Source organism: Mauremys reevesii, linkage group 8 (assembly GCF_016161935.1).
Source record: "Mauremys reevesii isolate NIE-2019 linkage group 8, ASM1616193v1, whole genome shotgun sequence".
NCBI classification, from domain to species: Eukaryota; Metazoa; Chordata; order Testudines; family Geoemydidae; genus Mauremys; species Mauremys reevesii.
In genome coordinates this window covers 3,766,542-3,791,762 of record NC_052630.1, presented here as the reverse complement: position 1 = coordinate 3,791,762, position 25,221 = coordinate 3,766,542, and the positions used below count along the sequence as shown (strand labels likewise).

The 25,221-nt window shown below is 42.1% G+C and overlaps 1 protein-coding gene across 6 annotated transcripts in view; it reads left to right on the top strand.

Annotated features, from left to right (window-relative positions):
- SGCD (sarcoglycan delta) overlaps nt 1–25,221 on the top strand; it is a 511,873-nt gene that overhangs the window by 216,301 nt on the left and 270,351 nt on the right. For all 6 annotated transcript variants that reach the window (XM_039484136.1, XM_039484137.1, XM_039484134.1 and 3 more), the window contains one exon: nt 16,141–16,309. The gene's annotated coding sequence lies outside the window, so the exon portion shown is untranslated. The remainder of the gene's footprint in view (nt 1–16,140; nt 16,310–25,221) is intronic.

Here is a 25,221-nt window from a genome sequence, read left to right as displayed (position 1 = left end):
ATATTTTAAAAACCTTATTTACTTTACATACAACAATAGTTTAATTATATATTATAGACTTACAGAAAGAGACCTTCTAAAAACGTTAAAATGTATTACTGGCACGTGAAACCTTAAATCAGAGTGAATAAATGAATACTCGGCACAGCACTTCTGAAAGTTTGCCGACCCCTGTGCTAGATGCTGTTTGCAGCACTAGCAAATAGGGCATGCACACAGCTCCTTTCCAAAGGGAAAGTGTGTTGCAGCAGCCCACTCTGAGCCATCCCGTACAGGATGGCTCTTCTGCTAGACACGCAGCAGTCACTGCCCCAACCCCCCTCCTCCATCTACCCCATGTATCATTCCAAATATAAAGCACGGCATGTGAAACATGGTAACACCCTTTGTTCGGGACCTGAACTGTGCTTCTCCCAACAATCTGTGATTGCTGTCCTACTGTACCACACCCATTCCTTATTTCAGTCTCTTTATCCTGTGTGCTAACGCGGACCTCTTAACGCGTTATAGTTCCCCAGTATAATGAGAGTCTTGCCTGGAGACATCAGGGGCTTTTCTACACTTTTAGCGCTGCAGCAGTGCAAGTGCCCCAGTGGAGCTTCGCTGCTGTAGCATTCAGTGAAGATGCTGCCTACGCTGATGAGAGAACTTCTGTAGTCAGCATAGATACTCCATCTCCCCCAGAGGTGGTAGCTATGTGGACGGAAGCCCTCCCGTGGACATAGTGCTGTCTACACCGCGGGTTAGGTTGGTATAACTATATTGCTCAGGGGTGTGGATTTTCCATACCCCTGAGTGATGTAGTTATACTGACACAAATTGGTAGTGTAGACCAAGCCTAGATTAAATGAAGATAGCAGTGTTCCATTCGGTTGCATTATGAGACTGTGGCACTACGTCTTTTTAATTGTCCATTACACCAGGAGATGTATCACAAACGCACAAGTGTTGCCAGTAGAAACAAACCGTATCTACCAGGAGCCAGACTTAGACATGTGCAAATGGAATTTAAATACTCTTTTAGACAAAGTGCAAATTAGCTTTTCATCACACATTAATGTAACACTAATTGCTCTGTAACCATTAGTAACCTAATTTTATTATTTTCAGGATGCATACATAAATGTTGAATATTTTAGTTATCTAGAACGAAGCTAAAATATTAATGAGGACATTGCCTCAATCACAGAGACTTTAATATGAATTTCTGAAATTATATTAAGAGTTAATTAAAAAGCTTTTCTTAATTGTTTCTTGTTATGGTCAGATGTTGATGCTAATCTTTTGCAGAAGTGTATTGAGTTCATTACGTACCCAGAGCATACAGCTATGTAGTCTCAAGCGTCACCATGAAGGAATATGTTTCCATACTGCAAAATTCCACATGAGATGGGAGCACAACTTTATTTTATATATATATATATTTTGCTGCTTTGCCATGCAAGACTCACAGCTTATAGTTCCATTTTAGGCGCTTACAGCTAAAATACTGAATACCATGCTAGCTGTAGAGAGGGAGTCATTTTGGGTGCCCATCTTTTTGGTGTAGGCCAAAGACCAGCAAAAACAACATGAGGGGTGGATGGTTTGTGGATCTGGGCCAGATCCCCACTGGTGTAAATTCAGGTAGCGCCACTGACTTCAGTAACAACAAGGAGTCTGGTGGCACCTTAAAGACTAACAGATTTATTTGGGCATGAGATTTCGTGGGTAAAAACCCACTTCTTAAGATGCATGGAGTGAAAACTACAGATGCAGGCATTGCTTACACCCAAATAAATCTGTTAATCTTTAAGGTGCCACCGGACTCCTTGTTGTTTTTGTGGATACAGACTAACATGTTTACTCCCTGCTACTGACTTCAATGTATCTATGCCAGTTTACATCAGTTGAGGATCTGGCCCATTACGCAGCCCACTGGGTATGATTGCCAGGTGTCATGGCTGCAGGGCTAGCTACATCTCTGGCCCTTCCTATTTTACCCAGGGTTTTCAGAACCCAAAGCAGGGGTAACTTAACTTTCACTCCTGGCGGTATGAGGAATAAATCAATGGGAACACAGCGCTTCCGGCTGATGAAAGATTAATACAAGTAAGTGTGCTCTTATCTAAAACTACTGTTTATTAGAGTTAAGCACACAGAGACATAAGCAATAGGTTTAGAACATCCCAGATAATTACCTAAAATCTGAGATGGTATTGAGTAATTGGCAGCAGGGCAGCGATGGCCTGTCACTTCCCCGCTGGGGACTGTGCTGTCAGGAACAAAGTATCTCAGGATAGCTTCAGAGAACTGCTCCAAAATACACACTGCTATCTAGTCTTTTTATAACTAATTTTTACAAAACACATAGCTCACAGTCACCCCTACTGGGTCATCACTTCTAACTCCAATCACCTACTTACCAGGAAAACATTCCTAACAATCTTAGCCATAATAAGCTTCTATATCAAAGGCGCCCACACTCAAGGTGTCCATCCACTTATTATCTTTGTCTCATAATTTGTTTACTCTTCTCCCTGCCTCCCATTCTAATTAGCAGAAACTTTAAGCCTGCAGCTAGCATTTGACCTTGCCTCCAAAAGCCCTGCTTGTCCAAATTAACCCAGAACTATGTGGTGTTCTATTTTATTAATTCCTGGTGGATGAATGTACACAATAGAGCTGCAATTAACCTGATAAAATTCTGTGGTAACACCCTGGAATTGAGGGGCATAACACCTCGTCTCTCTGAGTGAAAGGGTCAGGCCTCATGCCTTTACCTCTCCAGGAATGGAATTCCATGTCCATGACCAGTTGTCATCTTTCGTATGGCTGGTGTAGAGCAGCAATTACAATTTCACCTGAAGATGGGAGCCAAATGGCTACATAAAGGGGTAGCAGAATTTATTGCAGTAAAGTCTCCTTCATATTTGTAAATTGGGCAGTAGGTGGTGATATGTTTGATAGTCTGTCATGGGGAGCCACACTTGCATGCCGGGGAGTCGTTGATTTTCCATTTGTGCATTAGATGTCTGTATCTACTATGGGTGGTTTGGATTCAGTTCAGAGTTGACCAAAATGACCGTGGAAGGTCAAAACCAGGAACCTTCTGCATCTGATCCGGCACCAGGTGCTTATTTTTTAAATCTTGTTTAGCCCAATCTGCTTTCCAAGCCTCCTCCTGATTGTAGCCTGATTGCATGACGCTAAACAGATGTTCCCAGAAAGGCTTGCGGGTCTTGAGTGGAATATGGCAGCCTTCACACAGGCCACTCTGTTATGTGAGAATTTTCAGTGAATGCCATCAACTAGGTGACCGAACAACGCTCAGCGATCCCCCAGTCATCAGAGCAGCACCTCAGCATCAGCAGTCATATACGGTGACAGCCATCTTAAACCAGTGTATTTTTTTGTTTTAATAGTAGGAACAAAGTGTTTAGGAGAAAAGGATTTTAAACAACAAACAATCCATACATGTAACCATCCCTTGATGATTGCTTCAGCAGGTCCTATGTCAGCCTAAACAGCTCCCCAACTACTCCTGCTTCTCTGGAAAGAGACTTTAATTGTTTATAGCCTAGTTGGTCTTCCTTTCCCAGTGTAACCTGTGTGTGGCAGGTTGTAGAATCTCCTCAGCTAATAGCTTGGGCATTGTCTCTTAACAATCCTGAAGTGTTTATTGTGGGGTGGCTTATCTTGAGCCACAGTTTCCCTTTCCTCCTTGTTTTCACAACAGCCTGGTTGATTTAACCCACTGTAGGCATATGTACAGTAAACATTCCAATAAGCTGGACAACATACAGTATTCATAAATTATTACAGAGCAGCTCTCTGTCACACCCTGTATGGAGTTTTGCATGCATATCTTCCATGATCTGAATGGTGCAGGAAACTCACCATCTGTCATGTATGGTACCTACTTTAAGGAGAAAGGCGACTTTGGGGGACAATCTGTAAATGAAAGAAGTGTTTTACACAGATATCAGTGTAATCCATTGAATACAAGTAACCTGCTGAGAGAGGCCGTATAAATCAGTTTATAAACTTGTTTTTAATTTTTTTGGGCAGACTTAGGAAGCCAATTAGTTCGGTAATATATATTCAACTTTAATGGGTAAGTAAATAATTAATGTTATTGCCTTTGTAAATTTAGCTTTTCAGTTGTAAATTAACATAATTAAAAGAGTAATGTTTCAGTATGCATTTTACCAGCCAAATTTAAATCAAGCAATTAAACTGTAGGTTTTCCACATCAAATGAGCTGAGCTCATAATGATGCAAACTGTAGACATACATTTGTTTTTCTTGGTCAGATTAATTACAAAGACAGGAAGGAAAATGTGCTGCAGTAAATGCAATCAAGTAAATACTCAAAGAACCACGAATTTATATTTGTAACTACTTTCTGTTGTCCATCCACATTAACAAAAAGAAAACCAAAGGGGTCTGACACACTTTCTGCACATCAAGCTCTTGCATGGAGACAATTGCTAGTGTCTTATTGTAGCGGTCACTGCAAAAGGAACTAGATCAAAGTTATCGGCACGCTCTGTTGGTTTGATCGTGAAGACACAATGTGGTGCAGCTCTTTAGCAGATGGAAATTGCCACAGATCCATTGACTTAAATGGAGCTGTGCTAATTTGTGCCAGCTGAGGAGGATCTGGCCCTGCAGTTTTCCCTTCATGCTGCCTTCTCTCTTCTTGCTTTATCAGCTGTACATATGCCATCCTCCCAAGCCAGTCCTCAAGTTTGGGTTTAGTTGGCAAACACAGCAATCAGGGCTAACTGTGGAAGAAAAGATAAGAGATATGAATATCTGACTTGCTTTCTCTGTACCTTGGACATGAACTACGGATGGCAACATTTTAGAGGCTACATAGATATCTTGAACATATTTTTTTTTCGTTAGAGCAGGTCATGAGCCTCTAAGTTCAAATCCAATCTGACCAGTCCAAAACTCGAAAGTTCATATTAGGGGTTTGGATCCAGTCACTCTATAGGTGAGGAGCCACCTGCAATGTTCAGATCCAGATGTGAAATTTTCCCAGCTTCAGGGGTACAGTATTAGGATTTGAGGTTGTGCTTTGGACCTGTCTCTAGTTTTTACCTGTCAGTCAGGAAACAAACTGGGTGAGATGATTTAAAAAAAACCCAACCAAACAAAAAAACACCACACACAACCAAGAAAGTCAAAAGTGAAAAATAATCTCAGATCAAACAAAATTTGGGAGCCCATATTGGGATAACAGAGCTATAGACATTTTTAATCTTGCAGACTTTGCAGTATGTAATTCATCATAGACCGAATAGTCTATTTCTAACTGTTCAAAATGTTACTAAGAGAGGCATTTTGCAAACTGCCCAAGATTTGCAGAGTTGTAATGAGAAGAGTTTCCTGATGCATAGGCACGTGCACAAACAAGTTAATTGACATTTCTACGATCTGTGATTTCATTGTAGTTTTAAAGTACCAGATCCCCAGTGGGCAAATTTATCACTGGTGAAAGCCCACAGCAATCAGAGGAGTTATACTGGAGATGAATTTGGGTCAGGCAACTTTCTTTTAGTGTTCAGAACATTTGCAGTGTTATGCAGATACATAGCTGCAGTCACCTTCTATTTTGCAGTATCCAATTTGTTTAATGGTGAATGGATTGAAAATGGTTCTACCTTGGGAGGAATTTGGGCTAATTGATTTAAATACACACAGGGCTATAGTACAGTTTTGATTATAGAATTTTTTTTCCCCACAGTGTAATTTCTGATTTTTAAAGTGTCTTTTTCAAAAGGCAAAGCTAAATACGCTCCCCTGAATATTAGCTAATGGGTCATATTTTTAAGAAGTCTCCAATTGTGCAAACACAGTAAATTGCAGGTGCAACGAACTGTGAGTACAAGTAAGAGAATTTAGACACCTAATGCCTGATTACAGGCACAGCTGGCTTCTGAGTTCTGTTAACTGTGCATGCAAATGTTCAGGAATAGAGATTGTTTTAATATATTGGGCCCAATGATTTTAAATTTTTTATTGCTGGCAAGGAAGATTTCTTCTCTGCTTCCCAACACCCCCCTCTAGAAGTGAGTGAATTCAGGAATGCTTACTTGGTGTTTAATGTAACATCAGCCACATTTCGATTTGAATGAGAGCTCAGTTGAGTTCTACAAACTAGCCACAAAGTTCTCTTTGCAGTGGGCTTTTGTCCTCTCAGGTCAAGTTCTACTGGAAGCTAGTGGCGTGTTCTATGTGTTGTACAACTAAGCTGAGATTTCATACAGAGGCCTGGATCTTGAGCTGTGACCAAAGAATGCTCAATGGTTTTTGTGTGTGTGTGTGTTTTGTACAATGGTAATTTTAAATTCCCCTGATTCTGGTGCTTTCCTCCTTTGATGTTCTGATTCCCGGCACAAATTAGAACATCCCGAAGAGTGCTCTAATTTAGGCTGGCTACTAACAGCCCTAAGAGATTGATGCTAGCAGCTGGGGGTTGCCATACGCAGGACAGCCCAGCCATACAGCGGAAGGGGCTGCTTCTATTGTTCTCCTCCACTTGGGCAATTCCAGTGGCTGGCAAAGCCAGCTTTGCCCCACTGAAGAGATGTGAAGTTGCCCTATTGTATGGGTGAATTGGGCCGAGATTATTTCCATTTGCTACCAGCATGTGTTAGTGGCGGAGGCATTGAAGATTTATGCAGTGCCGAGGGCTGCAATGCCTTCTGCAGGAATGCCGCTTTGTTGCTTTACTATTCACTGAAGTTTTTCATTAGGTAACGCATTAAAACTAGATATTCTGGGCTGGAAAGCATGGCATGGAACAGAGAGTATGGGGGAAAAGCAATTACGGAAAGCCTAATTCTCATGTTCCACCTTTATTTATCAATTGCAAACATATTGGTGCTAATCAGCTGTGAAAAGCTGGTTGTGCATAGAAAACAGCTTCTTCCTGCAGAAGTTCTGAAAGCACGGGCTTCTGTGGCTCACAGATGCTCTGTTTCTTTCCTGATGATCTTTTGGCTCATTCCCAACATTTTCCAAACCCTTCGATATTTCCCCAAGACTTCTCTGATGCTCCCCTTGAACTCCTGGTCCTCTCCGGTCCTCTCCCTTGTTCCCCAGGCCACCCATCAAAGCTCTTTTCTGCTATTGACTACGCTGCCCCAACCCTTATCCAGTCTCGCTTCCTCATTTTTCTGGTGCTTTGTCAGACCTCTGCAGTTTCCTCTCTCCTGCTCCCCTATCCCTGTCCTTTTATACTGGTGACTGAAATTAATTCGCCTAAAGTTCCAAAGGAATACGGGGCTGATTTTGGTACAAACATTTAAAGCAGCACATAGATTGAGGAACTGCATTACACAAACCTGGTGTGGTATTTGTGCTGGAAGTATGCAATCAGACAGCAGCAGAGAGAGAGAGACACACGAAAAAGTAAATACAGTACAGTACTGTGTTAAATGTAAACTACTAACAAAATAAAGGAAAAACAATGTTTTTTCTACTGAGTAGTAAAGCTGTATTAAGTCAATGTTCAGTTGTAAACTTTTGAAAGGACAACCATAATGTTTTGTTCAGAGTTCCGAACAACCTCCATTCCGAGGTGTTCGTAACTCCGAGGTTTTACTGTATCAATCCATTTCAACACATTTTTCAACATAATGGATCCGATTTTTTCATTGTCTGAGACTTCATTCACTGTTCTCAGTTCTCTGTTTATAGGCTTGGTTTGCGGTTGCACTATCCCAGTGTTGCACCAGTGTAAAACTGGAGTAATGCACTGGTGAGTCATGGCCTGTTGGTTTTTTTTTTTTTTAGAGTAACCCCAAACTGTCTAGAAGTGTAGCTCATTGAAAAATTTTTTGGAAGTTGGGAAAGTAACATTTTTTTTGCCGCTATATGACTAAAAATGGCGTAATAGACTGAAACCCTGTTTTTTAAAACAGAATCAGAATCCAGGCTCCCAGTTAATGGAGCAAAGCTTTATGCTACATGTGATTTGAAGTGGTTGAGACATTAAAAATGAGAATCTGAGTTTATCATGGAAAAACCTGCTCAGAGAATGTGGTTCTGCGATAATAGCAAGCTGGCAATGGTATGTCCCATATATCATAAAGTCCAGTACATTTCTACTTCCTATAGCATTTTTTATACCAACTTACTTTCATATGTTTCTCAGAGATAAAGATTAAAGTTACAGAGTTAAAAAAAATAACTGGAGAGAGAAATTAAGCAGTTTAATTTCAAACTTCAAACTTTAATTTGAACTTCAGTTCAAAGCAAATAAGATTTGTTTTGAGGTGACATTTGAAAATCAGGGGAGATGAATGTTTTCATTTATTTTATCAAAAGCCAGGAAGGGTTCACCTGTAACACAGGGACAAAAGCTACTAGGCAGCTAGAGATTTGCCGTGCAGCAAGGCAGCATTTTCATATGAACAATATGAGGGTGCCCTGTGATAACACTCTCCCTGGTTTCAGTGGGAGGAAAGTTAGGCCACTGGCAACCAGTTTTGAAAATCTCACCTGAAATGTGAAAAAGGGAATGTCCGTGAACTAGAGGGAAAAATCAAAAGGGAAAAAAACTACGGGGGTGGAGGGGGAGGGAAGTGTAGCTGTGGCAGAAATAGAAATCATTGTACAGGCTTAGCTAATGAAACACAAATGCCTGAGGACAAGTACGACTGTAATGCAGAATGGACAGGATACTAATGCAAAGCTGTGGGAGAGAGGCCACCTCTGGTTATGTGAAGGTTACTTGTTAATGCTCAGGTTCTATAATAGGATCCACCTGTATGGTGTCTGTTGTAGTACCGGTGCCTAAGTGTATTTGAGTCTTCTTCCAGTGGTAAGGAAAGCTATGACTCATGTAGCTATAGAATGGGAAACGTGTCCCCATGTTTATCTTTTAAGGCAGGTAAAAGCTTTCTGTAGCAGGGACAAAACATGTCCAATGAAGCTGGTCCAGCTCCTCCTGTGATGCCTGATCCTGCATCCATTTTAGTCAATGGCAAACTCTCATTCACTTTGGGATGCAGGATCCAGCCTTTGATGATGAACTTCTTTTCCAGGAATGAGCGATGACTATCTTAGCAGCCAGAATGAATAGCCTTGCTATCGTTTTAGTGGATTACTGTGGTGGTAAAGACCAAGGGGAGAATAAGATCAGGTATTATGAAAAATTGTGTCCCTGGCCCAATAATTTTAAAATGAGTGCTGCGGTCTTCTGCAAACCAGCCAATAGGGGCAGATCCGTCAGAAATGTAAAAGGGATGCCTTTTAAGAACAACTTTTACAACAAGCTGGAGAGAGGGCAATATTTAGTTTAGTTAATAGGGGGGATAAAGTCTGAAAGTTGTTTCTGTTTGGATCTCTTGGCTTGTAAGAGGAGTGAGCATACATCATCTAACATTGTTACAATCAGAGTCTGAAAAGTTTGGCCAAATATTCCTTCCCAATATTCAAAATACTTGTTTCTTTTTTGATTATTTCTCAAAGATCTGTAGCTGTCAGAAAAAACACATTTCATAGATCTTTCACTGAAAAGAATATTTTCTATTATTTTGGAGGCGAAGTGGACAGTGAACCATGTTTCTTCTTTGCTTTGTGAATTTCCAAATATCTCCTTTGGTGGTACAGGAATGAAGAGCCAATAATGCTCTATGGATTGTAGCTTGTTCTGAATAGATCTAAAGGTGCCAGTTAATAACACATGTAACATACAAAAGAAACCTTTTAATTTAACTTCACCAATTAGATTAGTTACTTTCATGTTCACTTTCAGTTGGGATGAAGGGGGGCGTTTACATAGGGGGAATACACATATGATTATCATTGTCTTAATGCACATTAGCTCAGAAAGCATCTTCAGATATGAATGTTGGGCCTCGTTGAGAGAACTGGAATTTGTGTGTGGGGAAGATCTGGCTGGTTAAGTGCATGTTGTTTAATACCCAGGCCCTGGTTCAAGAAGGCACATAAGCAGGTATGCTTAAGTCCCCAGGCAGTCACTGTGTAACTTGTGAATATATTTTCCCATAATTCCCCTCTTTATTGCATTTACTTTCAACTGAACTAACAGAACAAACAGTAATGGAACAAATTTCTCAGAGGCTCAAAGCGCTGAAGTGCTTTTCTCAATAGGGATGGATGTAAATTGTGTACTTAAAGTGCTTTCCTGCATTGCTGTCCCAGAGACCTTCTGTATTGTATAGGTAATAACAGGGCTGTAATAATAATACTTAATAATATTGGCTAGTGTTAGAAGTTGGGGCACGGCAAACCTCCTTCTGTCTTTTGAATCTAGACCTTGTAGCGCTGCTAATACAAGCTCTTTTCTTCTGGAGATGCACATTTTTAATTTACATTGCAAATATTTCCACTGGTTTTTTTTTTCTTTTTGCAGAAGTTATTTATTCTTTGGAAACAGTAACAAGCATGCCCGCCACAGTGTCTGAGCAAGTTGCAGCTTTGGAAAGTATTTGCAGTGAAGTGATTAGAATAAATCAGATAACAAGCATGGTTAACCAGTGTTCTTATTTCATTTTACCCAGACACCCTTGGGCTGCACTAAAAAAAGAGAACAGCAGAATCAGAATATCTCATTAGATTCATATCTCTACATCTTCGCACCATTCTGTCATTACTTTGCAGCAACATCCCTTAACTTAATTAATTTGCAGAATAAGTCAGACTCTAACCTATCAGACCACAGCACCCCACGACACTTTCCAATTACTTGCTACCCATTGTAGGGAGACTTCAATTATCTGCACATCCCTTGGATTACAGTGCTGCTGTTCCACCTATTTTTCTATTGCAGAGGAAGAGAAAACACCACAAAACAGCCAAGTCTCCGTATTGCTGGAGACGCTTGTTTTATTTATGTTTTGCACCAAGCCATTATAAATGACAAAATCTGGCAGGGAAACAGTTGTCTGTGGTGTACTAAGTGTTGTAGTTGGAGAGGTTCCAAAGTTGCAGTGCTACCAAGTTTTTAACATTAGTCTTCTGGAAGGAGGGGTTCAGAAGTGTTGGGGACTTTAACCCCGACAGCGAAATTCGTTGTCTGTTCACAAAGAGACAGCCAACACCAGCAAGGTCCGATCAAAAGCCTTTTATTGACAAGTGCACGCATCAACAAAAGGCCGCTCGTCTCCAGTGAGAACCAGGCCCTTTTTACAGCTTAGCATTAGCCTATATAGACAGTTTTATTACGTCATACATCACTCACTTGAGCAAAACCCACCCCCCTTTGTTTAACAACTTAAAACTAGACACTTTTAATATACACACATGCCTAGACTTTGTCTACAACTTTAGATTATTAATTATCTCTTAACAACACCCAAAAGTTAGAAATACAGGGGAGTTTTTAAACAAACCTATAACTCAACCAAAAGTTAGAATCTGAACCGTGGGATGCTAGAGTTCCTTATCAGCTCTTCAAACACTGTCCTTAGCACAGCTAATGGTATGCCAGCCATGCAATCCCTGGTTTATCTCAGGCTTGTCTCACGTTTTCCAGGGCTCTGTTAAACAATGCTGCTTTTCAATACTTTTCCACTCTGGGATTATCCAAAACCTTTGCTAGCCTGATTTCAGTCAGGTTAGCATAACTGTTTTATCTGCTATATTTTCATTCAGGCCTAATACAACCATTACGCAGTCAGCTGTATCTTACACACAGCCTTGATCATTAGACCCTTTTTCAGTTAGAAGGAATATTTGCTGATGTAATCTCGATCTACTTCCAGGAAGTGCTTTGCGATCTTCAGTTTCCACCTAGACAGGCAGAAATGACCCTACTAAATGTTTCATGATGAGAATGGAGCCTCTACCAGTTCTGCACCCCTGTTGCCCCCTGCCCCACCAGTACTGCTCTGCCATATCAGTCATAGGTGCTTGTCCAAGTCCAGCTATGGTTAAAGAGGAAAATTTATGAGAATGTACATATGCATACTTGTGTGTGCGATCCCTCTCCCGTTTAGGTGCTTGAAGTCCAGACTGGCAGTAAAGAGAAAGATCTTGAATATTTAGCTGGAGGACATACAGGTCCAGTTATTTTCAAGTCTCCAGATCCCCTAAGTATTTAATCTTTTCCACGCCCTATATAATTTCTTCAACTGCAGTTGAGTAGATTGTAATTAATATTTTAAGAGACGAGACCAACTGGGACAGATGTGACTTTGCATACTATAGAGTGTTCCAGACAAGGTGCAGTGACTGGTAGCCGAGGGAAGGGGTGGAACCAACATGGTTCTTGAGCTGTGTGGATGCTTGAGTTGTGTTGTATAATAAACTCCTTCTCTTTAAGAAGGGCTTTGAGTCCATGATTCATGCAATGGAGACGTAATCCCTGAGCAGGAAGCATTCACTCTGGAGGAATGTGCATTGAACAAGTTACTCGTAAAAATGCTCCTGGACTAAATCCCAGATCTGGATACTGGTAAATTTTGGGGAAATTCAGGCTTGATTCTAGTTACTCAGTGTGCAAGCTCCCGGAGTGAACTTTTCTGCCTCTGTGAGCCAAGAAGAACATGTATGTGCTAGTTTGGTTTTTGTGTTCATGGCCTGGAGACTGAACAAAGGCCATCAGACTCATTTCACTTAGGGCCCTTGCATAAAATTTAATCCAGGGTTTCAGACACTGAATACAAAAGTGTGGACTGGTAAGGCAGAAAGTGGTGAATAGCACAGTACATTTGGGTGATGCATGTTATTTTTTCATGTTGGACAAAGTAGAGTGAGATTTCTGCATGTCATGTAGAATCTTCATGATAGCTACCATTATACCTCATTAATTTAGGTGTACTCAGTGGCCACTAGAAGTTACAGCTTGTGCATTATTTCCCAGTAACCCACAACATAGAAACATAACCCCAACTATATTGTTGGACAGAAACTATTTCCTTGCCTGCATCCATGTATATCTATGTGATAGAAATTCTTCAAATGCAATCCAGGTGTGCTGTATTTGGATTGATGCACTGGATCTGCTGCTTGCAGCAATGCTTATAACAGTTTGCATTTAATTATACTCCATGTGGATGTTCCACCATCACAGGCACTTGAAATGGGAGCTGGAGGGGTGGCAGTTGTATGCAGTCATTACTTTTCAATTTGACTGAAGTTATTTTTCCCATTGTGTCCCCATCTCCCAGTGCTGAAGTGCAGTAACACCCGAGGAGAGAAAATGTGAGAGATCCGCCCAACAGCTGGCTCTGGTGAATGCTTTGTTGAAATCTGCAGCAGCGTTTTCCAGCTCCTTGCTGCTGTGCTCTTATTCCTGTAACGGTAGTGGTTAGGACGAAGGGAAGGTTTCTTCTCTTTGCCAAGAGCTGAAAGCACCTTCCTGCCTGCACCATAATTTATGATCCACCCAGTAGTGCAGGAATTCAGACACTACAGAAACCCTGAGTGCATGCATAGCAGTGCATTAAGGCAATGCGCCAAGTCCTCCTCACCCAGGAGCTTTGCTTAGGATGAGCATTGGCAGGCTGCACTAAACAGAGACTTTCAAAATACATATCATTCCCCACCAGAGGCAGGGCTCTCACGCTCAGCTTGCAATGACAGTCTAGTCCCGTTGTCAAGTTTGGTCTTTTGCCTTTCAGCTCTGTTAAAAGTAAAAAGAGGGGAAATAATGTCTGTTTTCCGTTTTTTGTTTTTTTTTTTGCACTGCAACTTTCATGAGACAAAAGTATTTGCATTTCTGGTCCCCAAAGATAACATCACCTAAAAGCAGAGAAACTAGGTCTCGCTACTACTCCCAGACCAAGCTCCTGCGGCGTCAGCCATTCCTACACCCACACGTCACACCCACTTCAGTCTCGCATTGCCAGACTGGTTCTACAAATGCTGTTTGAGAAGAAACGCTTTCCGCCTGCCTTGGCAAGGGATGTAAGATTTGAAGCTGTTCTACTTTTCTGCCTTCCTACCTGAGCCCATGGGATGGCGGAAGGGAAGCAGTCTGAAATAAAAATAGTGCTTCCCTCTAAAGCCCTTCTCGACGCACAAACTGCTGGCAAACGCGGGGTCTGCCACCCTAGCTCATGTTGCAGCTCGCACCACGAGCAGCCCTGTTGAAGAAGAAGGGGTTACTCGGGGTGCAGAGCAGATTGCATGCCCCTGGGCATGGGGTCCGCAGTGGCTCTGGTTACCAAGTGGACTTCCTCTCACTGCCCGGATTGATAAAACTGCTCCGCCTCCAAGCTGCGGTGCGGATGCTTTCATCCCTTCACTCCCCAGCCCCCTCGCTTCGCACCCCCCTGGGTTTGCTTTTCCATTGTAGGTTGCCTGAGTCAGTTTTCTACATCTCTTTAGCCCAATGGTGTGTGTTGGGGGAAGCTGTGGGAGGATGTAATGGGTGCTGTGCTCGGGGGCTGCTGATTCAGCCTTGACCCCTTTGGAGCTGTCTGCACGGAGTATGTTGTTGTTGTTTTTGTGATCTTCTCTTTTTCTTACTGTTCCTGGCACAAAACTAGCATCTGTACATCTTTCTTGCAGCCGTGTTCAGACTATGTTACAGATGTGACACAGGTTGTGTTAGCTCAGAAGTAGGGTGCAACCGGGCGGCCTGCCTGCTTTTACAGCTAGCCCCATTCTGGAGAAGAGCCCAGTAGTTAGGTGCTGGGAATCCTCTGCCCCAGCTGGACAGCATTGAGTGCCTGGGGCTGAGGATTCCCAGCCTGGCCTGGGGATATAACTGCAGGGCCCAGCTCCATGATGAGCCTAGAGGAGAAGCTGTGGGGGGACAGATGGCTGCAAGAGGGCAGAGAAGCCAAGCAGGCCACTCGTTGGGCGGGGGGAAAGTTCTGACCATTAAGCTGCCAGAGGTCAGAGCACCCCACAGTCTCGGTGGGGAACAGGACGGTTACTTGATGATGTTGTTCCATGGTCCCTTTTGTTTATTGTTTTGAAGAACAAACAAGACCCTAAGGTGAGGGCGACAAACTGACCGGGTGTGGCTGATTGTCTGTCCCAGGCTGATGACCAGCCCACCAGCCTACATGTGGCTTCAGGACGTGTTTGTATCAGGCGTTGTCTGTCTCCGTTTTCCACTTTGAGCATTGCAGCTGTTGAGGCAAGGGTACCCAGAAATTCAAACCAGGGCAGAGATCGCAAGGTCCATCAGAAAAAGCACCGGACTGGGATTTAGGAAACCTAGGTTCTGTCACCAGCTCTGCCACTCCCTTACTTTGTGGTCTCCTACGCCTTCTATGTCTTGTCTATTTAGATAGTAATTCGTTAGGCAAGTTCTGTCTCTTACGGTATGTATGTACAGCGTTGGTAGCACAGGGGAGCTCTGATTTCGATTTGGGCCGTTAACTCCCGTTCTAATAATAATAACGGGGGTTAGAATTCCTGACTCCTTTTCCAAGTCCTTCCCCCCGCTCGAGGTGTGATTGCCAATAAATTGCTCAGGCTGAATTTCTCAAACCCTGCTGCCTGTGGTTAGGCACTTAAATCAAAGTGACCCGATGTTTCAGAAGTGTTGAAAACTCACAGCTGTGTGAGTGGGTGCTGCTGGGCGCTGAGCTTTTTCAACAATCAGATGACTCCGGATGCCTAAGCTGGGAACCCGTTTTTGAACATTTTGCCCAACAGTAACTAATTCACAGAGATGCCATAAGGCCTAATTAATTAATGTTTCCTTATGAGCTTTGAGATTTGTGAACGAACTGCACTGTACAAGTGCATCAAAGTGTTGTTTGCTTGAGCTTTTGTCAGTGTTTTTAACTTTAAATCCCTTAATTTGAACATTCTGCTCTCCCAATGAAAGACTGTAATGAATAAGAATGTTTTCTAAAGTTATGCAGGAGCGTTACTGTACTTCTGTGAGCTTTGACTGAAATAAAGCTGGCATTCATTTCTTGGGTTAGGGACACATTCATTCATTCATTTCTTGGGTTAGGGACACATTTAAAACACCATAAAGCAACAATAGTCCTGTGCCACAGTTCTTGAATTCAAAGATTTCCTTGAAAAGGTGCCAAACAAGATGGATTGTCACCGGCTCTTTGCCCTGGCTTGACATATCATTGCTATCAGATGTTCTGTTACGTTCTAGTCTGAACCTGCCAAACGACTGACCCTAGAATTTAATGCCGCACCTTCTTCTCTTTTCTCTTTCTCAATGACATCTTTTCTGCTCCGGCTCCAAAGAACTGGAGGATACTGCAACATCCTCGGGGACATACAGCGGGCTGAGCTAGAGCCTGTGTGGGACTTAAAAAAGACTTCCAGTTGGTGGTAGCCTGAGGAACTTCCTTTCACTCCAATGTTGCTCCGAAACTAATTGTCGCCAGAATTCGGAACTATCAGGTTTGCTAAGGTATGTGATTTTTGCCTTTGTTTGCATGTTTTCTGAACATCTGTCTATGGCTCTTGTAACTATGGTTCTGCATATTTATGTGTAGGTAAATGCAGCCCACAAACTGCCTCAGTGAATGCCCTGTACTCCTTGATTTGGAGAATACTTTGCAAGGTTAAAGTGCTTTTAAAGTCACTGTGTGGATGAAGAACATGTCAAGTGCCTTTATTGAATAACCTACTCGTTTATGCCTGTGTATGGTGGTTTGTAAAGTAGCCTTGTTGAAAGGCACCTGGATTTTGAAAACCACTAATATCTGATGATTAGACGGTCAGAGACCAAAAATAAATAAATAAAATGAAATAAAAGCCAAACAAATGTAAAAAACAAAGAAAAGAGAGATCGTTCTCCAAAAGCCATACTCTTCTTTGTCACTTGTATTTCAACATTGTTGGCCTAGGATGAAATTTACTATACTGGTTTGTTACATGATAGTCCCTTGGATAGGAGGCTCATGTATTTTGTGTGCAGATTCTGATGTCACAAAGCAGAAACTCACATGGCATAGAGCAAACAGCCCAGAGTCGCAGGGGAACACTTAGAATAACACGGTCTATGACAACCCATCTCCCTTTGTTTAATCCAATTTATTTCTAGGAAGGAAATTGGGTTTGTTTATTTATATGTTTGGATCATCAACTGGAAACACATTTAAAAATCTTTGGAAGAGTGAATGCAAAACCTTAGTTCCTAGGTCTGCATGGATTTGTATCAAATGATAAAGTGATAAAACGTACATGTGTTTTATTCTCATTAACATCTGAACAAGAGAGAGAGACTTCCTACACACTCTGCAGTAGCAATACAGTGTTCAAGCTTAATGTAGGAGTGTTGAAAAATCCAAACAGAAGTTAGATTTTCATATATTTTTAAAGTCTCCAAGAAAATGTGGAGTTCTCTTACATTAATTCTTTTGGTGTGATCAGTCTAATACCACTTGTTCTGTAAATAGTGAAATTTAATTCAGATACCTCACTGGAGTTTCATTTGTAACATTTGCATACAGACTACATTCAGTTCTGGAATGGCTGCAGTACAGAAATACGACGACAAGACTAGAGTGAGTTCAGACCGTCTATGCCCACACTATAGTCTGTATAGATCATAGTTTGCTTACTGGACTTGATTGTTGGCCTGGCAATAAAAGTACAGACCACAAGAGTGGGTTCCACGTAAGACAGTGACTGGCTCAGAGCTGCGGGAAGCTCCTCTTCTACCTTTAGTGCAGCGAGAAAGAGGAAGGATTGGAGAGGGAAATGAAAGACAATCCCTTCACTCCCAGGGCCTGGGGTAGGGAGAAAGGAATGAGAGAGAAATTATGGGGCGGAATGGAATTGCCCCAGTCTTAGTGTGACATTGTTTGTGATGCTGTGGTGATGTTGCACCAATGCATGGTGACGCTGAATTATAACAGGGCTAAGTCCCAAGGCCAATATGAACAGCCAATGCCAGGGCATGGCTGCACATTTATTTTGTAGTTCTCTGCACTGCCATTCAGTGATCCATTGTTCTCTGGTTCCTCAAGCGTCTGTACTGATATAATCAAATGCAGTGCTCCACATACTCTGCAGGAGTCTACACTGCTTACAAACAAACTCCCATGGAAATAAATAGTAAGTATTGCAAGCTTTTTAATCTGTCTAAATAGTGCCTGATCATAATGACAAGAGTCGCTGCTAAACTTGTGAGTACATTGTCTGGAGATGAAGGCTAAAGGTGGAGTATTTTGCAATCAAGGGAACTCTTTCAGTCCTAAAAAGAAATATTTTAAACAGCTGTAGCCTAGAAATCAAATCAGTTTGTTTTATTGCACATTTCTCTTTTATATTTGTTAAGTGAAAGTGTATAAATCTTCCATGTGTGTATTTTGCCGGCTGCCCTGTTATGGGAAAGCTCAAGGCGCCGGAAGACGGGCAGTGATCTATCGCCAGCGCTTTGAGGACCATTATCTGATTTTCATGCAGCTTCAACAAATCAGAATTGAGGAATTGTCCTTCTAGCTCTGATCCAGGATCTATGCAATAGCATTAATATACAGAGATATCCCTATCTCATAGAACTGGAAGGGACCCTGAAGGGTCATTGAGTCCAGCCCCCTGCCTTCACTAGCAGGACCAAGTTCTGATTTTGCCCCAGATCTCTAAGTGGCTCCCTCAAGGGTTGAGTTCACAACCCTGACTTTAGCAGGCCAATGCTCAAACCACTGAGCTATCCCTCCCCCCTAATGGCCTTGTGGTATGTTATGACAATTTACCAGCCCATGCACAAGAGCTATTCACTTGCCCATTATTATCATATTAATGGTGCCTGTCCAAAAAGCTTATTCACCCTGGCCATGTGCGCAAGTAGAATTTTGCAGTGCCAACAAGAGGTTGCCAGGAGTGAATCATTTTGCATGCTATGATTTGAGTATGATGCTGGTGCAGAATTGGCAGAATGTCACGGGGTCTGCTGCATAGGAGTAAGACCTTTCCTAAACAAGGGTTTCCCCGCTGCAGATTTATTCTGCATTTGCCCTAGGAACTGCTTGTTCCCATTTCAGTATTGCCAACCTCAAGCATGCCAAAATCATGAGTCAGGTCCCAAAATAATAGGAGATTTTTCAAAAGGATCATGTGGGGGTGCTTTTTATTTGCCTTCAGGCTTCTGGGCATTTAGACTGCACTTGGGTCACCTTTTCAAACTTTTCTCTGCAGTCATGAGAGCTGGAAACTTTATTTGATAAAGAAAGCAGAGATTCGCATGGAATCACATGAATCTGGGGTCTGGAGCTTTAAGGAAAACCCCTCATATTGTGAGACTTGTGCTAAAATCATGAGAATTGGCAGTGCTGCTATTTTACATCAAATCCATCCATCTCAGGCACTTATATGTCCCCCCCCTTACTGTAGTCTCGGAGTGCCTCACAATCTTTAACATAACCTAGCAACATCCTCGGGAGGGAGGGAGAGAAGTGCTGTTGTCTCCCTTTTAGAGATGGGAAACTGAGGCCCGGAAACTTGTCTGAGGTCACAGCAGACATTTGTGACAGAGAAGGGTCTCCTTAGTCCCAGGCTCCCACTCTAATCACTGAACCATCTTTCCTTCCTGTACCCTTCCTTGTACGGCTGTCTACATTCCCTGAGCAACAGTGAAAGGATCACCAGTTAAGGGATTACAATACCCCTGTGAGACTGCTGTAGAAGCAAAGGAATGAACAGGTGAGAAACAAGTCAGGCTGCAAGGCCCTCACCTTTGGTTCCTCCCATAACCCAAAGCAGCTGTTGGCTGCATTTGTGCATTTCTGGAATAAAAACTACTGCAGAATCAGGGAATTGCCTTTCTCATACCTCAGCTCCCCATGGAACTGAAGCTACAGCACTCAGGTTCCAGCTGTAGCCAGCCCCAAGTCCTGCATATTGCCCCACTTGCTCTGTAACTCCAGTGGAAATGACACCATATGTCTAAATAACGCTCAGCTGAAGACATTCATCTTTGCAAAACGCTGGTGCTTGCTCGTGTGTGACAGGCTGATTTCATTTTAACAACACTTATGTAATTGTGCTCATGATAATCTTGTGTACGGAATTTTTTAAAACTGATCTACAGATAACACACACGCTAATATTTTGTCTTCAAATTGCTTGTTGTTAGATTAGTAGGGATTATATAACCCTTTAAAATCTCTTTTTTGCTGAAGAAGTGCATTTAATTAATACATAGGAAATTATTTTTTTAAGTGCCCATTAAATGTAGTTATTAAATTTTATCTTGCAAGTATAAGTGGAATAATCTGTGTTCATTTGATGTGTTTTATAGCTCATATAGCAGTTAATTGTCTTTGGAACATTGATTCTTGGACATGTTCCACTTTTTCAGGTAAAGTCGTTATCTGAGTTTAACCTTCCCTTATATGGTGGATAAAAATCGGTCTTTTAAATGTTTTTAATCGGATTTATTAAATTTAAATACGGGTTTATGTTTAAAAATACACCTTTTGAAAATTAAATTTGAAATTGTGACAACCTACATTAAGATTTAAATTTACTGACATATACTAAAACCATTTACATTAAAGGAAAAGAATAACATTAAGCAGTACCCGTTTGCTGCTGAAGTTTTAAAGACAATTAAATCATTGAACTGGTGGCAGTCACTGGGTAAACACCTCTAACCATGTTCGGTGAAGTGCTAAACCAGATTTTGACACCAGTAGCCTCTAATGCACATGCAGAAAGAAGAAGATTTTCTTCATTTCAGTTTATTCAACTAGTTCAATATAAGTCAGGGCAGTACCAATTTAACCGCCTCCCATTTCCAGAACAATAGCAAAGGCAAATTAAATACCCCATTTTGAGTTAATGCTTTCCTACGGTTGCTGATCACATTTTAGTACTTCAAAGACTTTGTTCTAGGGAAGTAGGCCTGCAATAGCCTTTCCTGTGTGTGTCTCACAAATAAAGGTATGCAGCATTTTTATGCAAGTAAAAAATAAGTGAATCTTTTCAAGCACTTGTCTGGACTTAGTTTTCTAGGGTGTGGGAATGGGGTGGCTTTTATATTCTGTGTGACTTCTTGGAAGATCAGCAGCCTTGCTACTAACATATCAAATCTTCCGATGGCACTTCTGTTGCAGCCCAGTTCACCCAACCAGTCCTGACAGGGCTTTCTCTGACTCTGTTCCACTGATGTATATTGGAGCACATTCTCTAATAACAGATATCTCGGTTGAGTGAGAGAGGATATCATCAGTGGAACTAAGTTGAATTTATAAGGAATTCTAAACCTAACATGCAAGAAGTCTATCAAGAAACAAATGATATCTTGATGACAGTCATATAGTCCTTCGACCTATACTTAAAAATACCATAAAGCATATTCTGTTCTTGGTATGTGGTGTTGGTTACGCTGTCAGACAAATAATATATAATAAAATTGGGCCCATCGTACACAGAAGAGAATCCCTGCCCCGGAGAGCTTACATACAGGATAGCAGAGGTGTGGAGGGGGAGACAGAGGTTAATTGACTTGCCCCAGGTCAGAGGGCAGAACAGTGACTCTCACAGGAATAGATCTGAGGTCGTCCCCTGACTGCCAGTCTCTTCAGGACCCCGTGGCTTGCAGATGCAGTGTCGCTTCAGAAAATATAATGAGGCTAGAGTTTATTTTCTCCTATGTGACATGTTTTATGTTACTTTACGACAATGAGTTGAAAATCTGGTTTTAATTACTTTGTATCCTAGCAGTGGAGAAGTTTGTCTGACGACTTTCTTATAATTTACAAATACGGAGCTTAACAAAATGAAGGAAAGTTCCTTTCCCGTGAATGATGTGCCAGTTCTTTCCACCACTTCACAACTCTTGTTCTCTGAATCAGCCATTGAGTAGAGACGACGACAAACGCTCCCTTTTTTTACAGTGGGACCACAGACATTTTGAAATTACCTGGCTTGACTAACAACCAGTCTGCTTTCAGCCTTTAACCATCTGCCTCCCCGACCTGTATCCTGGCTTGCTTGTTAATCTCTTCCATGTGTTATGTCTTGTCTTTAAAATGGTAGGCTCATTGGTGCAGGGACTGCCATAAATGGTGTGTTTTTACAGCACTTTGCACTCTGGGGCCCAGCCTGGTGAATGTATTCTGTTGCCTAACCTGCAGTTAGATGTTAAATAATACTGATAATTTATAGCATGATACTTCATGCTCTACTGCAAACGCATGCTTGGGAATGCGTTCAGTGAGTGTCCGAGTGGTGGTTCACTGTTCAGATCATGGCAAAGAGGAGGGCAGCGAATATTCAGAGTGGAAAATTAATTATGCTCTGCCATCCTCCTGCCCTGTGCTCAAGCCAGTTCTGTTATCCAAGTTCTCTGTCCAGTGTTTCCGAAAAAGATGAGACTATTGTGGATTCATTCCTGAAACAGTGGGAATTTTGCCTGAGCAGGACCTGAGGGCAAACTTCAGGGGTGGGACTTGGGTTGACCATTCAGGACGCTTTAGTACACTTTCTGCAGCATCTGTAGCTGTGGCAATGGCTAGCTTACCCTTAAATTGGGCAGCTATGTCTGCTTCACTGTACATCATAGGCTTTACTGTCTGTAGACATAAGCTCCTGTTGGTGGAGCGCAGTGATTGGTCAGAGGAACGTGCCCACCAGAATTCCCATGTTCGCAAGGACAAATCGGATGCTGCTGCCCCGTAAGAAGACACGATTTGCACTCCTGTCTCTCACTGGCCGTTTTCATTGCTTCATTAGCCTGCCTCCTCCCTGCCCCTGTTGTGGAGTGGGTAGCTTCAATAGCAGTTGCCTCCCTTCTGCTCAAGGGAGTACAAGGATTGCAGCTGTGTCTGGCTTCTGCTCCTTGCACTTGTCCCCAAATTGCAGGTCCAGTGTGGTCCTTAATAGACATGAACCCAAGATGCAAAGGTCAGGAGTGTTTGGAACTGGAGTATTTGCATGGGTCTCTCTCCCTCTCTCTTTCTCTTACAATGCCCATGTGTTTTGTATTACCTTAGTGGTCCAAATAAATCAAGTTCCATAGCTGAAGGATACAAGCTCTCAAAATCCTCTCCTTTCTCCCTCTTTTTTCCCCATCTGTGACCTTCCTTTTCTGTCCAGTCTTCTTTATTGTCAGTCGGTCAATAAATAACAGGGTAAAGTTGCACTTTGGGCTTCTTCACCGAAAAATATAAACAAAACGGGCCATTGATACTACATTACGGCTTGTGCTATCTTAGTAGTTCAAGGTCCTTTCCAGTTAAACAGGGAAAACCCTTTGCGGCTTGTAACCTGAAAACCTGAATTAAATTCCATGTTTTCCACTTGCACTCTGAGTTCAGAGTGAGTAGTCCTTGTCTTCCATAACTTTTTTAAAAAGTGCTACAAAATCTTCAAGATCCTGTTGGAAAAGCACTCCCAAGGGGCAGCGTCAAGGCTAAAGCACCATACCAGCTTCACCAGTTCAGGACTCAGGCCTGCATGTTAGGCTGTCCCCTCATTCCACAGCCGCCTACTTGATGCTTGTGCACAGGAAGGGCATTGAGAACTGTCCTGTTCTCGTGCAAGAACAGAGAAGGCAAATAGAGCCGAGCGAGGGGGAGGAACGTGCCCACCTCCATCAGCTACTGCAGACCAACCCAGTGATCTCCTTAGTTGGGGGTGGATCATCCAGAGTGTGGGTATCCAGTGACTAGCATAGGAATGTCTATGCTAACATCCCTGCTAAACATCTGTGCATGGCCAGTCTGAGAATATCTGAGGTATTTCTAGAAGTCTGAGCACACTCAGTCTTCAGGCATGTCTACGCTACAGGCTGCTGCCAGCATAGCTCTGTGGTTAGGGGTATGAAGAGGTGTGGTCCCTGCCTGACAGAGCTGTGCTGGCAGAAGCCCCTCGTGTAGATACAATTATACTGGCAAAACTACAGTTTTACTGGCAGAGCTTGCTTTGCTTGTGGAGCGTGTGGGGCATTAGTCTGTGGGTACAAAGCACTGCTTTGCTGATATATCTGGGTCCACACTTGGCATGCTTTCCGGTATAGTATACGACTATAGCTAAACCAGTGAAGCACCTTAGTGTAGACCTGGCCTCAGCTGAAGTCTAAAATGCTATGCCTTCTTTCCAACTGGACTCCAGAATACTTACTGTATATTACAGTTGACAGTACCTTGTAGCCCTGATTTGCAGAAGGCTGGTGAAATTATCAGAACTAGAAGGCTGTTTCTTTACAGATTTCAGAGTGGTAGTCGTGTTAGTGTGTATCAGCAAAAACAATGTGGAGTACTTGTGGCACCTTAGAGACTAATAAATTTATTTGAGCATAAGCTTTGGGCTAAATCAGATGCATGGAGTGGAACATACAGTAGGGAGGTATAAATACACAGCATATGAAAAGATGGGAGTTGCCTTACTAAGTGGGGGGTCAGTACTAACGAGCCAAGAAGGGGTGGAAATCACTTTTGTGGTGCTAAAGAGGCCAATATAATCAAATGGCCCATTTCAAACAGTTGACAAGAAGGTGTGAGAATCAGCAGGGGGAAATTAGTTTTTGTAGTGACCCATCCACTCCCAGTCTTTATTCAATGGTGTCCAGTTTTCAAATTAATTCCAGTTCTGCAGTTTCACGTTGGAGTCAGTTTTTGAATTTTTTTGTTGAAGAATCATCACTTTTAAATCTGTTATTGAGTGTCCAGGGAGATTGAAGTGCTCTCCTACTGGTTTTTGAATGTTATAATTTTTGATGTCAGATTTGTGTCCATTTATTCTTTTGCATAGAGACTGTCCGGTTTGGCCAATGTACATGGCAGAGGGGCATTGCTGGCACATGATGGCATATATCACACTTCTTTACAGTAATAGTAATACTTTTTGTAGTGCCAATAAGTGTTCATTTAACTTTTTGTTTTTAATTATCACTGAGGGTGAAGCTAGACAATCTGCTGGTGAAGTTAGACAAATTCAGATGGGACATAGGGCATACATTTTTAACAGTAAAAGTAGTTAACCATTGGAACAATTTACCAAAGGTCATGGTGGATTCTCCATCACAGATAATTTTAAAATCAAGAATGGATACTCTTCTAAAAGATCTGCTCTAGGAATTGTTTTGGAGAAGTTCTGTGTTACAGAGGAGGTCAGTCTAGATGACCACAGTGATCCTTTTTCTCCATGGAATTTATGGCTCTATTCATTTAAGAATAAATAAATAAGTACAATCCAGCTATTCATTTGGTTACTGGAGTGTATGGCATTGTCCTGTACAGTAATGGCCGAATATTCAGTGCACTGTGTAGTAAGTGTTGGTAAATGTTGACTTTTAAACAGAGACTACTGTTCTGTAGAACATCATGTTACCCTTTTGGCCTGAGTGGTTAGCCAGTATTTGGGGCCTTG